The sequence below is a fragment of the Pinus tabuliformis genome, chromosome 4_1 (genome assembly GCF_031772625.1).
Source record: "Pinus tabuliformis cultivar Carrire ecotype Pingquan chromosome 4_1, CPIR1, whole genome shotgun sequence".
Lineage (NCBI taxonomy): Eukaryota > Viridiplantae > Streptophyta > Pinopsida > Pinales > Pinaceae > Pinus > Pinus tabuliformis.
The window spans coordinates 380981716-380996316 of record NC_142303.1 but is presented as its reverse complement, the minus strand read 5'-3'; the positions used below and the strand labels follow the sequence as shown (position 1 = coordinate 380996316).

The window sequence follows — 14601 nt, the reverse complement described above, 5'->3', positions numbered from 1 at the left end:
CATATCATGACCATTGGATCACAATGCAACTAATGCATACTACAAAGACACACTAAGAAACACATTTTTACCTAATAGATACATTAGACCAAGTTGAAGCCAACTAAATCCAAAGTGTCTAAATATCCTAACATCCCCTGTTAAGAATAAGTTGGGACAGGATTGAATGATTTACAAAGGTGGTACAATAGGAAAAGGAAGGAGGCATTAGAGCCTATCCGCCCTTAATGACAATTTCTTGAACTCCTAACATAGATCAAAGTTTAGAAAACTTAATTTTTGTAAGAGACTTTGTGAAAATGTATGCAACTTGATCATCTATAGAGCAAAGGTGCACTTCAATAACTCTATTATGAATGATTTTCAGATGAAGTGCATTTTTAGCTCTGTGTTTGTTGCGGTTAGGATGAACTAAATCTTTGGCGAGCTTGATGGCACTTTGATTGTCGCACTAGAGGGTGGTCAAATCTTGTTGCTCAAATCCAATTTTTGAAAGGATCTGTTGAAGCTAGAAGACTTCTTGACTCTCATTAATTGTTGCTTAGTACTTTGTTTTTGTTGAAGAAAGAGCAATAGCCTATTTCTTTTTACAAGCCCAAGTGACATGTTCGAAACGAAGACTAAAAACATAACCTGCAGTAGACTTTTGATCATTAGGGTCGCCAACCCAATTTGAATCAGTGAAACCAACCAACAAAGGAGTCCCCCTTGAACTATAATGTATCCCAAACTGAACTGTACCTCGAATATATCGAAGTATCCTTTTTGCTACTTTCCGGTGATTATCATGTGATGTTTGCATATAATGGGCAACAAGACCAAAAACAAAGGAAATATCAAGATAGGTATGTGTCAAATATAAGAGGCTACCAACTGACGATACAAAGTGGCATCAACTTCAGTAGTAGTGCAAATGGCAGTAAGTTTGACTTTAGACTAAAAGGGAGAAGGGGTTGGTTTGCAATCTTCCATGTGAAAATGGTGAAGGTGGTCACATGCATGCTTAAGACTGGGAAAGAGAATTTTTTTCCTTGGTTTGCAGAACTCGAAGGCCAAGGAAATAATGCAAATATCCTAAGTCTATCATTTCAAACTTCGTAAGGATTGACTTCACATGGCTTAAAAGGTTAGGGTCACTACTAGTGAGGATAGGGTCATTGATAGAAAGAATAAGGATTATGAGATGACTTCCTACTTTCTTAGCATAGGTAGTGGTGTTAGAATGACATCTAGAGAAGTCGGTGTCAAGAATAAAGCTATCCATTTTTGCATACCAAGCTTGAGGAGTTTGTTTAAGACCATAGAGAGATTTCTTAAGGCGTCAGACAAGGCTTGAATCACTCTAAATATAGCTAAGAGGTTGTTCCATGTAGATTTTTTCTTGTAGATCCCCATGCATGAAGGCGGATTTAACATCCATCTGATGGATCTCCCATCCATGTGAGGCAACAAGGGATAGAACAAGGCGGATTGAATTCATTTTGGTGATAGTGGCAAAGGTTTCATTGTAGTCAATTCCTTCAACTTAAGAGAATCCTTTAGTAACTAATCAAACCTTATGTCTTTCAACACTTCCATTTGATGCATACTTAGTTCTGTATACCCATTTACATTGGACAAGTTTCCTTCCTTTTTGACGAGGTACAACTTACAGGTTCCTAAGTATCATTCATCGTCAAGAAATGATATTCTTCATTCATTACCGTTTCCCAATTATAGATGGCCTGAAGTTTATGCAAATGTTTTCAGATCATGAGTCTCTAAAACTTGAGCCAAAAGAGAGGAGGCTCATTGGAACTGTGAGTATGTTGTTGATCTGTAGGATCACCAACAAGGTCACCAACTACTTCATGTGTTGAACAAAACATTTGGGAAGCTATGGTGTTGGTGCAGGTTCATGTTCAATGGACTCATCTAGAGGAATGTGAGCAGACAGAGGTGGATTTTCATCCTCAGTGTCATCATTTGAAGAAGAAACCAAAATAGGAAGAGAAGGTGGCACAAATGCCAAAGATGGCTTGTAGGCCAAAGAGGTCACAATCGTTGAATTAGGTTCGCAAGTCAAAGAGGGAACAAGTGTTGAATTAGGCTTGCAAGCCAAGAGATTTTCATCAAATTTAACATCTCTTCTAATGATTATTTCATTGGAGTGAGGTTGAAGAAGTCTATAACCTTTTACATATTCAAAATATCCAACAAAAATACACTTCTCACTTTTAAGTTGTAAAGCTTTCCTTTTTTCATCAGGAATGTGAGCCCATGCTACACTACCAAAGATATGGAAGTGGCTTACATCTGGCTTAATTTTAGTCCATGCTTCTTCTGGTGTTATATTGCTTAAAGCCTTTGTGGGAGTGCAATTTACTATGTAATTTGCATAGTTGATTGCTTCTGCCCAATAATGAAGACTTAATCCCTTAGATTGAATTATACAATTAGCCATTTTCTTTAATGTATGATTCTTTATTTCAGTAACACTATTTTGTTTTGGTGTATATGGAACAATATGTTGCATTTGAATGCCCTGTGTAGTGTAGTAAGTTGTGAATTTATTGTTGACATATTCACCTCCATTATATGTTCTTAACCTTTGTAGTTGATGTCCAAATTGTTTTTCTACAAGGGCCTTGTAGGCCAAGAACAAGTAAAAATTTTCACTCTTAAGTTTTAATAAATAAACCCAAGTGCGTTTGGAGAAGTCACCAATGAAGGTTAAGAAGTATTTAAACCCAAAAATGGAAGGGGCAAAAAGTGCACTATTGCCTCAAAATCTAACAACTCTTGTAGAGGGGGTGCTCTACAAGGCAAGCACTAGACTAAGTGACAAAATGAGGTGTGGCCCACTGTCACCATAGCCACTACCCCCTGCTGTTTATGGAATCACCAACGGGAGGCTTCCTGGTAGATTGGTCACCTATTAGAGATATTCTAGGCTTAAAGGTTTAAGGTGACAATAGAGACTACTAAAGGACGACTCTTCTTAAGTACACGATTCAACCAAGGGAAAAAGGGCAATTCACATCCTACAGAAAGGCCTAATTGGGGTATGCCAGACTTGGGGCTTGAGAAATAACATGCAAAATGGAATATCCTAAGGTCGATATGCCAAGAAAAGGTTTCCAACAATGAATATTAGCGAGCGAATAACATACCTTAAGAAAGTCCTTATGTTGAAGCTTGGGAAAACTAGGGTTTCTCCTAGGGCAAACTAGGTAGGGCAAGAGAATTAAGGCCTAAAATCGATAGATTAGCCACCAAAGAAGGTTGATTGTGAGGCAGCAAAGTCTTCTCTTAATGTTGAATCCTTTCACCACCTTAAATTCTCCCTTTAAACCAATTCGGTCTAAGCCCTAGTTTAGGTTGCTTATGCTTAAGAGGGCCAAACATAGGAGAGTGAAAGAGAGCGAAATTTAATTTTATGGATGAGATAAGGTTTGATCACCAATTTGACAAGGCCAATGCCTAGTCCTTGCGTTGATGAAGTCTATGGGTGTGATAGATTAGCCAAATCTTGCAAGGGAGTAAGGATGTTCTGATGCCTTAGCACAAAACCCTAACTTTTACCTTAGTGAGGGATCAATATTCACTTGGGAGAGTTAATTCAAAAGTTCACTAAGTGGATTTCCATTCACATTTCATTCATGAGTAATGCATACAATGATGATATCAAGGTTCTATACAATTGCTATTCAACAATAAATGGTGCAATAGAAAAACCCTAGATTATCAATTCATTCCATACATTAATCAATAAGATCAAAATTTTATCAAATTTAAGAAGCCAAAATGCATGTACAATCCTTTCATTGATCCAAGATAACTTCTCCAATGCCAAGAAAATAGCTCCAATAAACAAAGTTCTCCATAGATCACATCTCTCCAAGATATAAGAGGGCCAAAAATCTCCAAAGAGGGCCGAAAATCTCCAGGGAAAGCTAAAATAGTCACAAGTGATGATGAATAGAAATGAATGAGCCTCTCCTCTATTTATATGAGGAGTAGGACCTAATATTAGCCTAATGACACCCTAAAACAAGTTTAATCACAAAATATGCTTGGGTTACAAGCCAACCCACTAGCTTCAATCATAAATGCTCTAATAAGCCCACACATGTGAGCCACTAGCCTTCTAGGGCTGATGTCATGCATGAAATAGGCTCCAAATGCCATGTCCAAGTGTTATGAGGTGTCCAAGGTGATGTAGAAGCATGTAAAAATCAATATTTGAGGGTTGGCCCTCAAATTCACCTCAATGGCTCCTTGTGGTCCCAAGATCCAACTAGGGCACCACAAAGTGGTCTCTATGGGTCTCCAACTGCTCAAAGTGTCCATCTCTGCTCCAGTGTTGAGGGCCTCTTAGGTGAAACTATTCCTCTCCAGTCTCTGAAGGCAAGAACATCCTCTTTTGGGCCTTGAATCAACTACCATCCATCAATTGGTGCTAAGGATGACCTGGGGGCTTGCTGGGTCCAGGTGTGTCATCCCGAAGATTCATCAGATCCAGTGCGAAGTGGTACAATATCATGGGTCTAGGAGGTGCCCTAGAACATGTGTGATATGCTACTTCTACTAGAAGGCCCAAGAGTCTCAACTCTTCACTTGTTTGTGTCAATATTCTTCTCAAATGGCTAGAGTACATGTGGAGAAGGTGTCCAGGACGTGAGCTGCTGAACCATCTAATAATCAAAACTCAAATTCTAGCGAAAACAACCAATCACTAAGGAAAAGAAGTCATTCTTGCATCCAAGTGAACCAAGCTTGAGTGTCATTGGCTATTTAATACTTCATATAAGGACCCCCTTCCAAAATCAGGGCCTTGAGCTCACAAGGTGTTTCCTCCCTAGGTAGGAGTGGCTAAAGGACAACCCTATTAGGTTTTTCGAACCCCTAAGGGGAACTGACATTTCCTCAGTCCACCCTTCAATTGATAGGTGCTAGTGAATAATAATGATGGTAGTGGAAGAGATAAGGCTTCATGGCCAAGTGCCATGGTCAAAGGGACCGATTGATGGGGGTATCCACATCCTGAGTGTATAAATGTTATGAGGGAGCATTCGTGGATGCATGAGTTACCAACTTGGCCTTTGTTTTACCACCCCTTGTGTGCACCTTTTACTTCTTCTTGATTTTTCTTTGTATTTCTACTCATATCTCAAGCGTAGAGTTTGCTTTGAATGATATAACAATTGTATTACCCCTTAATGATGAGTTAGTTCATTGCTCATCGGGGTTGGGACATGCAAGGGTTCCTTCTTTTGATGTAATGGAGCAACATGTGCTTAAGAACCGGGTGATAGCCATAAGGAGTGAGGTAGAGTTCATGCTAGGCTTTTTCCCACATGCTAATCTGTTTGTCACTGGCCATCTTTTTCATTTTGATTTTTCTTTCGTTTGTTTTGCGGTGGTCACAATACACTCTTTTTTGTTTCTTTTAGCTACATCAACATCCTAAGGCAAAGTTTCCAGGCCCTGCCCAGGTATGTGACATATGCGGTGCCAAATCCCAAAGAACCAATGGTCAGTTGAACCCGAAGAATGGAGGTGAGATAAGGGCTTGTAATGTATGATGGAAAGTGTTAAGTATGACTTAGGAATAGATGGAACTACACTATCTCAATCAAGGTTTCACAGGTAGTGCCCCTCCTATACCCATTTGGCCATTTGGGGAGGTCCCACTGGGCTAGGATCGAAGATTAACCCCCCATTTAAGGTGAGAGAACAAGATCATAATCAAAACCCATCCTTCTTGTAGATCACCCAATAATCCATACCAAGTGCTTAAAGACAAACATGCATAAGCACCCCTTTGTCCATGTGCTCATGCTAGATAATGTGAAACATATGGCTGATGCATGTGGGAGACATATAATGACATATTGTCAACTAGTGGTTGCTGTCAGGAGCTGTTGGCTGTATGGTTGACCGATTGGTTGTCAAGAATAGGAGAAACGTTTTCTCCTATAGGGTTACCCATTTTTGTGGGTAACATGGACCACATAACTATGAACAAGCTACAAAGGGGTTGAGGCATGCCAAGAGCCATGTTTGTCAAAAATATCCCAATGATGTTTGCCGAGAACATAACTGGCACAAACACCATTTCTACAAGAAACGAGAGGAAGACTAATCGCCATATTTTGATTACATAGTTGCTGTAGTTAGTGATAGTTTAGAATCTAGATGAGCTAATCGCTCATCCCAAAGTTTGCTTAAGTAATCACTATAAGCAATAAAAAGTTTAAACTGAAGGAAAAGACGATGACCCAAAGTTGTCAAACTTGTACAACCGGGTCATATCATCAACTATCCCTAAGGCAAGGACATGCTTAGAATCTTTTAAATCCTCAATTACAACTTGGTGAGGTGAAAACTATACTGTTTTAACTTCACTTTAATGAGTGATCTGATATATTGATAGAAGATTGTAGGAAGGACTTGGAACACATAATACATCATTGGAATGACTGTTATCTATTTGAACTGTTCTAGACCTTACAACACAAATCTATCATCACCAACAAATATTTGTTTGGTGTTACAATCATCAAGAGCAGGAAAAATGGTTTTATCTTTAGCCATGTTATTGTTCAATTTAGCAGGGGTCCTAGGAGGGGTTCCAAAGGGACTACTACTATATCAAGTGGCAATAATGGGACAAGGACTTGCTGTCACGTCAGTCGATGTCGCCTGCTCTTTATGGACTTTAACCAATGGGAGGAGTCTTGATATAAGGAAATCATTAGGAATGGTGAGGTCAATAATAGTGTACATGATTTCAAAAGACCATTCAAAGGAGAGGCTCAGATAATAAATTGCTTGTTTTAGAAGCAAAAGAAGGGCTCTCCAAGAAAGGCTTGAGGAAAGGAGGCCTAAACCTAGGTGAAAGGATTTTCAACAAAAGAGTTATGCCTAGATCAAGGTTTCCTAGAAAGGGAGGAGGACCTCTCTTAAGGTTTTGTGAAATATAGATCATACAAAGGCTAGGACCATAAGAGAGACCTAGGGGATCCAAGCGAGGCCTAGGGTTTGGGGTGAGCATCAACAATATGACTAGGTCAAGCAAGGAATAGAAGTAAGGGTTGAAGAAAGGTGAACTTCCGATGAGTTTTTGAGAGTAAATGACCCTAGAAATGCCTCTAAACAAGGAAAGTGAAAAATAGAAACGATTTAGGAGCTAGGGATGGAGATTTCTCTCAAACTAGCAAGGAGAAATGCTTGAACTCCGAGGGCACTTAGAGAAAGGGACAACGTAGTAGTGTATCAATTTGCACCCCAAGGAGATGTCTCAAATGCAATTCGTGTTGGGCCCTAGTTGGCCTTCTAGGGTTAGGGAAGAAAAATAGGAAGATAGGGAAAGAAAATAGTTTTAGGGTTTATCATCAAGGATCTAGGACCAATGCTTGTCTATTTGGAAGATTGGAGTCAAAATGATCAAGATTCGGGAACTTCGCTCTTCAGGGAGGCCTAAAGAAGCAACTTCACTGCTAATGGATGCAACTACATGGCAACTTCAGACTTATATACTTCGCTATCCAGGATTTGATAGAGTTTCAAGATAAAAGGTGCACAACCTACCCCTAGGAAAATCCGTTCTTCTTGCCGAGGTGAATAACATATGCAATGAGCCAAGATTACAAGTATTTCATAAATTTGCATTAGATTTTAGGGGACAAGCTAAATCAAAGCATAATATTCCATACATTAGACACAAAGTATCAAGAAATTCACATGAATAGAGCACTTACATGACAAGAGAGTATATCCATCCATCACATTTGCAAAATAGAAGCTCCAAGAGAGATAGGGAAAATATTCCACACATCAAAATGCATTTAATCATCCAAATCGTTCCACAAATTACAGGTCCGAAATCTTTAGAAAGATAAATCCCAAATCGAAGTGATGATGAGAGGTGAAATGAACCTCTCATCAATTTATATGATCCTCTAAGGGATTCAATTTGCCTAATTAGGCCTAATGATTCCACTAATAATAAAATAATGTACAAATAACAACACATTGGTGACAAGCCCACCAAATAGCTCCATAATAAAAATAATAAGCCTCCTAAGAGGACCAAAATGATAGATGAGTGGCTAGGAGGGCGCATTGAAAGGCCTAGTGAAGTCCCTTTTGTGCCAAAATTAGTGGAAGGGCTCCAAAAATAGTGATGAAGGGGATGGCCCCTTGATCTCCATGCAAATGACCCGTGGCGCTCCCAAGTGGCTGTGGGGGCACAAAAACATCCTCATGCTTATCCAACCGCGGCGCTCCCAAGTGGCTGTGGGGGCACAAAAACATCCTCATGGTTCTCCAACTGAATCGAACAAGCATGTATCCCATCTGCAAGCGCTGGAACAATGATGCAAGTCGTCCCATTGTTTCCCATGGTGAGACACAACCCCATTTGGGTTCTGGATCAATTGCCAAGTCTGTGGTGCAATGGTGTATCCGGCTGGGCAAGGTGGTCCAGGTGCATCATCATCATCATCAAATAAGTGGGACAGGGGCGAGCAATGAATGGTGCTGAAGAGTCCCATGGCATGGCAATCTGTTCTCTGCTATAATGGAGGCTCATGGCTCTCAACGCACACCCTGCAAATGCCATTAAGACCCTCTGAAGGGCTTGGACCCCATGTAGGGAGACCAAACCCAAGATGAAGACCCATCTGCAATCCTGCATAAGACCCAACGTGTTTCCTCATGTTCTAGTACAACAAATCATTAGTGTAATTGAGCAAATGAGCTTAGAAATCATGGAACCAAGTGGGCACGTCATAGTGGCATGCCATTCCATAATGGGATTTAGAGTCTATAGGTGTCTCCAAGTTCAAGAAGGGGGTTAATCAAGGATACTAATGGGTGGTTTCAACCAGTGTTGTGAAAATCGCGATTTTATCGTTTTATTGCGATTTTTCATTAAAATGAAAATATCGCGATTTTTATTCGAATTTATCGCGGGTAATTTTTTTTGCGCGATTTTTATGAAATTATTGCGATAAATTCCAAAAAATCACGATAAAAATCGAAGTTATCATGGGGCTTCGCGGCAGCGAAGTTTTATAAAGTTTTTTTTGGTTTTTTTTTGAAATCATTTGCACAGTCGCGCGCGGAGGGCAGAGGAGAGCTGGGAGACGTTGCTGGAGAGGGTTTGACGCTGATTCAAGTGCTTAGAGGAGAAAATCAAGAGGAGGAGACCGATTTCTCCATAGAAACGGTATGGGGATCAATTTTTTTTTGTTTTCATTGTTTAAAAACATTGTTTTTGTATTTTTTCACTGTTTTTGGTTGGGTAACTTGGTATGGGCACCAATTTTTTTTTGTTTTGTTTTCATTGTTTTTAAACATTGTTTTTGTATTTCTTCATTGTTTTTGGTTGGGTAACTTGGTATGACTATGGGAACCAATTTTTTTTTGTTTTCATTGTTTTTAAACATTGTTTATGTTTTTTTCATTGTTTTTGCCATTTGGTTGGGTAACTTGGGTTTGGAATGGTTGGGTAACTTGGGTTTGAACTTTGGAATGGTTGTTTTTGGTTGGGTAACTTGGGTTTTCATTGTACAATGTAAAAATTAAAAATTAAAATACTAAATTGTAAATTTGTAACTTGTAAGTTTGTAAATAGTAAATATTAAATTGTAATCCTTATTTTCCCATAGGTTCACAACTTCACCGAAACACCATTCAAGTTTGCAACTTCAAAGTTCAAAAACAAACATGCTAAGGAAATTGGATCATTTATGGGAATATGGTGAATCTAATGCTCCGAATGATAGACTAAACTTGACTTGCAAGTTGTGTGGCCACCCTATGTCCGGGGGGGTGTACAGGTTGAAGTATCACCTTGCACAAATCCCTGGAAAAGATGTGGGGCCTTGTTCAAATACAAATCCTGAACTCATCCAAAGAGCCATGAAAGCATTGGAAACTTTAGACCAGAGTAGAGAGGCCAAAGAAGAAATCAAAAGGCAACTAAAAAGGTCAACTGAAGCAAGTGGCATTGGTTCTACTGCAACATCAACCAATCCGGTAGCTGCCACATCATTTTTTGTTCCTCGAACCACACCTGGTTCACAGCCATCTATCAGTTCATTGCTAAAAAGAACTGAGAAAGAACAAGCTGACAAGTTGCTGGCAAAATTTCTCCTCTGGAGTGATATTCCTTTCAGCATTGTAAGGAATAATCCATTTTTCCAACCTACTGTTGATGCTATTGCAAGTGTTGGCCCAGGGTACAAAATCCCTTTTTATCATGATTTCAGAGGCTGGATTCTTCAAAATGAAAAGCGTGACTGCACCCAAAGATTGGAGGATTTTAGGCATCATGGGCACAAATAGGATGCACTGTTATGTCAGATGGTTGGACTGACCAAAAGGGGAGAACCCTTATAAACTTCTTGGTTAGTTGCCCCAAGGGGACTATGTTTATCAAATCTGTTGATGCATTTGCACAAATCAAAGATGCAAGAACTTTATGTGATTTGCTAGATGTGTTTATTTTGGAGGTGGGTGCAAAAAATGTTGTCCAAGTCATAATGGACAATGCTGCAAATTATGTTGCTGCTGACAGGATGCTTATGGATAGGCATCCTACTTTATTTTGGACACCTTGTGCTGCAGACTGTATTGATTTGATGTTGGAGGACATAGGGAAAATTCCCTTTGTCAAAGATATTGTTGATTCATCCAAAAGCATTACAAAATTTATATATAACCATACATCTGTGCTTAGCTTGATGAGAAGATTCACCAACAACAAAGAGTTGGTGCGCCCCGCCATTACACGGTTTGCCATCAGTTTCATATCTCTTCAATCCCTCTTGAATTTTATGTGGGATGTGAAGAGAATGTTTCTTTCAGAGGAGTGGCGTGCTTTGACAATGAGCTGCAAACCAGAGGGAGAGGCCATATGCAGACTAGTTTCATACCAGGAAGATTCCTGGGCGGGAGTGCAGGAGGCGTGCGTTACTGAACCTTTGGTAAAGGTTCTTCGGTTGGTTGATGGTGAGAAGCCCGCAATGGGCTATTTGGATGAGGCCATGGACAGAGCCAAAGAAGCCATTCGGGCCTACTATGATGGTAAGGGAGATGATGGGTTTTAGAGACAACTCCCCCTATGGGGAGTGATTGATGAGCGATGGAACAATACACTCCATCGTCCCATTCATGCTGTTGGGCTTTTCCTGAACCCTGCATTTTCTTACGCATGTGGGTTTGATTTTGATGCTGAGATCATGGATGGATTCTTATCCTGTGTCCAGAAGATGGTGCGATCTCCAGAACAATGTATAGAGATCTCTAAACAAATTGAGACATATAAGATGGCAGGTGGCACATTTGGCTTTGACGTGGCTGTCACTGATAGGACGATTAAAATGCCAGGTATTTTTTAGTTTGTAACTTTGTTTCAAATTTCATTGTCTCTTCAAATTCCATTTTTTTCTTATGTTTATTTAAAATTTTATTTTTAATTTTGTTGTAGATGCATGGTGGAAAATGTATGGTGGCAAGGTACCCCTTTTGCAAAAGCTTTCCATTTGCATCCTCAGCCAAACATGTAGCTCCTCATGATGTGAGCGCAATTGGAGTGTATTTGAAAAAATACACAACAAGAAGCGCAACAGGTTAACACTTAAACATTTAAAATATTGCAAATTTCTAAATAAATTTTTGAATTCATTAAACAATATTTTTTTTTATAATTATTAATTATTATTTCATGATCTTTGTACAGGTTGGAGTCCCAGCGCCTTAGTGACATGGTCTACATCTATTACAATCTTTGATTGTGGGTGAGGCAACTTGAGAGGACACCTGATGTGGAGGCCATCTCATTGGATGGGATTGACACCACTGCTGCATGGAGGGTTGAGGCTGAGAGGCCTCTCATGGAGTCTGCTGATGATTGGTTAGTGCAGGATGTAGTGGAGGGGGAGGGGGAGGAGGAGGAGGAGGAGGAGGAGGAACAGAAGGAGGAGGTGACACCACCTGCCCGGGCTACCACTGCCACCAGTAGAGGATGTGGTCTACCTCCTATAGCTCCTACTTCTAGTTCTTCAGCTTCTAGAGCACATCAGACTCCACTGCCATCTCCACCAGCACGGGCACCAGCATCTACATCTAGAGGGAAAGGGAAAGCTGTGGCATTTTCTTGCAAGAGGGGCAGAGGAAATCAATAGGATTAGACTTTAGTTATTTTCTTCATTTTATTGTATATGACATTATGACATGATGAGATACATTATTATAGTTTTTGTTGATATTTTGAGGCTGAGTTGGGATTCAGGAGTCAGGACTTACTATTCAGGACATGATTCAATGTTATGTGTGATTTTAGCACTAGAAATGATATTAAACATCTTATATATTAGTTCTTTTATCATATTTATGTGTCAATGTATTTATTTTATGTTGTAGATGGTTTAGATATTAAAAAAATTCAAAAAAATGAAAAAAATGAATATTTTTGTACCAAATGATTATTTCCGATTATTTCCCGATAATTATGATTTTTTTTGATTTTTTCCTCGCGCCGATATTATCCCGATAACGATTAATGCAACATTGGTTTCAACCTCTAAGGGAGTGATAGGTCCATGGTGCATATGTCATGTGATATAATGACGGAACAGAGTGGGGCATCAAGGGAAGGCTCCAAGCCACATGCCATGGTACAAGGGCAACTATGATGAGGAAGCCCACACTTGGGTATAGATATAGGAGGGAGCAATCGTGGTATATGAGTTACTTCGAACTTTGTTTTTCCACCCTTTTTCATATGCCTTTTGCCTTTTTATTGATTTTTCTTTTATAACTGTTCAAGGCTTTAGGGGATGAGAGCATGATGTGAATGATATAGCAGTGATTACCCCCTTAAGGTTGGGCAATTCATCACCCACCAAGGGTTGGGACAATCATGGGTTCCTTAATGATGCAGGGGGCTCATGTAGGGGCCTTTGGAACCAAGGTGATGGCCATAATGATAGGGGGTAGAGCTTATGTTGGCTTTTGCCCACGTGCTAAATTTGTATGTCCTGAAGGAGTTAGAATATGTTCCTCTAGTAGAATGAATGGTCAAATATCCTTGATACCTATTCGGCTTCTTGCTTTCACGGAAAGTCCTCCTTGGTGCAATGCGTCTCTCGGCATCTTCGAGAGTCTCCCTAAGCCATGAGGGTCTCCTTTTGGAGGAGGAGGGCTCATGAGGAGGAGGATCAATAGGATTGATAGGTTCATCAACATCAGACATCGTTTTCGTCTTCTTTTGAACCCTAATTTTCGGTGTCAGCTTCTTTGTCCTTCCTTATGATAGGAAGGTTGTCGATCATCTTCGTCGAAGGTGACATCATGATTTATCTTTTCCAAGTAAGAAAAGATGAAGCAAGAAAGGCTAACCCAATCAAGAAGAACCATCAAATGAAGCCAAGATGATCAAAGTAGAAGCAAGATGAGGTATGTATACATCAAAGTTTAAGTCATGTCATCATATATATTATTGAGTCATGGGAAGAGTTCTAAAACTTGATCAAGTATAAAAGGATCTCTTTCACCAAAGACATGCTCGAAAGCATGTACTACAATCTAATGAAGGTCAACATGAAGAAATGCTCTCATAAGGAGTATGAGGTTGTTGACTAATCCAAGAAGTAGGTAAAGAAGAAGTGCTCTCATAAGGAGTATGAGGTTGTTGACTAAACAATCCAAGAAGAAGCAAATGAAGAAAGAGATCAAGCATGTAAGAACACCATGGACACGAAGAATCATTATCTGACAAAGATCCAGTATAAGACATCTCCCGAAAGAAGGCATGACAACTCTGACAAAGGAAGGTAAAAGATCAAAGGACCCTTGACACCCATGAAGGCCTTGGAGATATTAAGATGCAGATAACTGATTCAACTCTACAAAGATGTCATGATGGAAAGCCATCCAGCAAAGCACTATTTGATGTTGAAGTAATATCAGGATGAAGTCACGAAGGGCTACTAGATCAAAGTATGGGAACAAGCAAGTACAACTAAGCATCCCTATGATAAATATTTAGAAGTATAGTCAAATGATAAAGGAGTAGCGAGATGATGAAAGATCTTGACATACACCAAGAAGGCCACTTTCCACGAAGAAAGAAATGACATGACAATCTAGGAAGGAAAGTGATTGATGGTCGATGCCCTACCAAGAAGAAGTTCAAACAAAGACTTCATGACGTCAAAGGAAGAAGGAGATCTAGCAGTTGAAGAACCCACGAGGAAGGAATTGTTGATGTATGGACAAGTCCTTAGCTAAGAGGGAGGTTCTAACAAGTTCCTAATTACAAAGGAGCTTGGTCAAGTTCTTGGTTAGAGGAAACTTCGGCATATCTTCCCTAATTAAGAGGAAGAGATAGACATATCATTCTTGTCTTCACTTTGGAAGAAAGAATGGCGGATTGGGTAATCATCTGGCATCTGATTCTCTTTGAGGATGTGTAGGGCATCCAAGATAAGAGTAGGCAAGAGGACCGATATTCTTTGAGGGCTGGGAACCCAAGACAAGAATAGTCCTAGAAGGTCATACTCAATGAACACCTGGGTGGGTATGCACCTTGAGAGACAATGACTA

At 39.8% G+C, this 14601-nt stretch overlaps 1 protein-coding gene across 1 annotated transcript in view; it reads left to right on the top strand.

The window, feature by feature from the left end:
• LOC149175887 (poly [ADP-ribose] polymerase 2-like) overlaps window positions 1-14601 on the top strand; it is a 445779-nt gene that overhangs the window by 84727 nt on the left and 346451 nt on the right. The window lies entirely within an intron of this gene.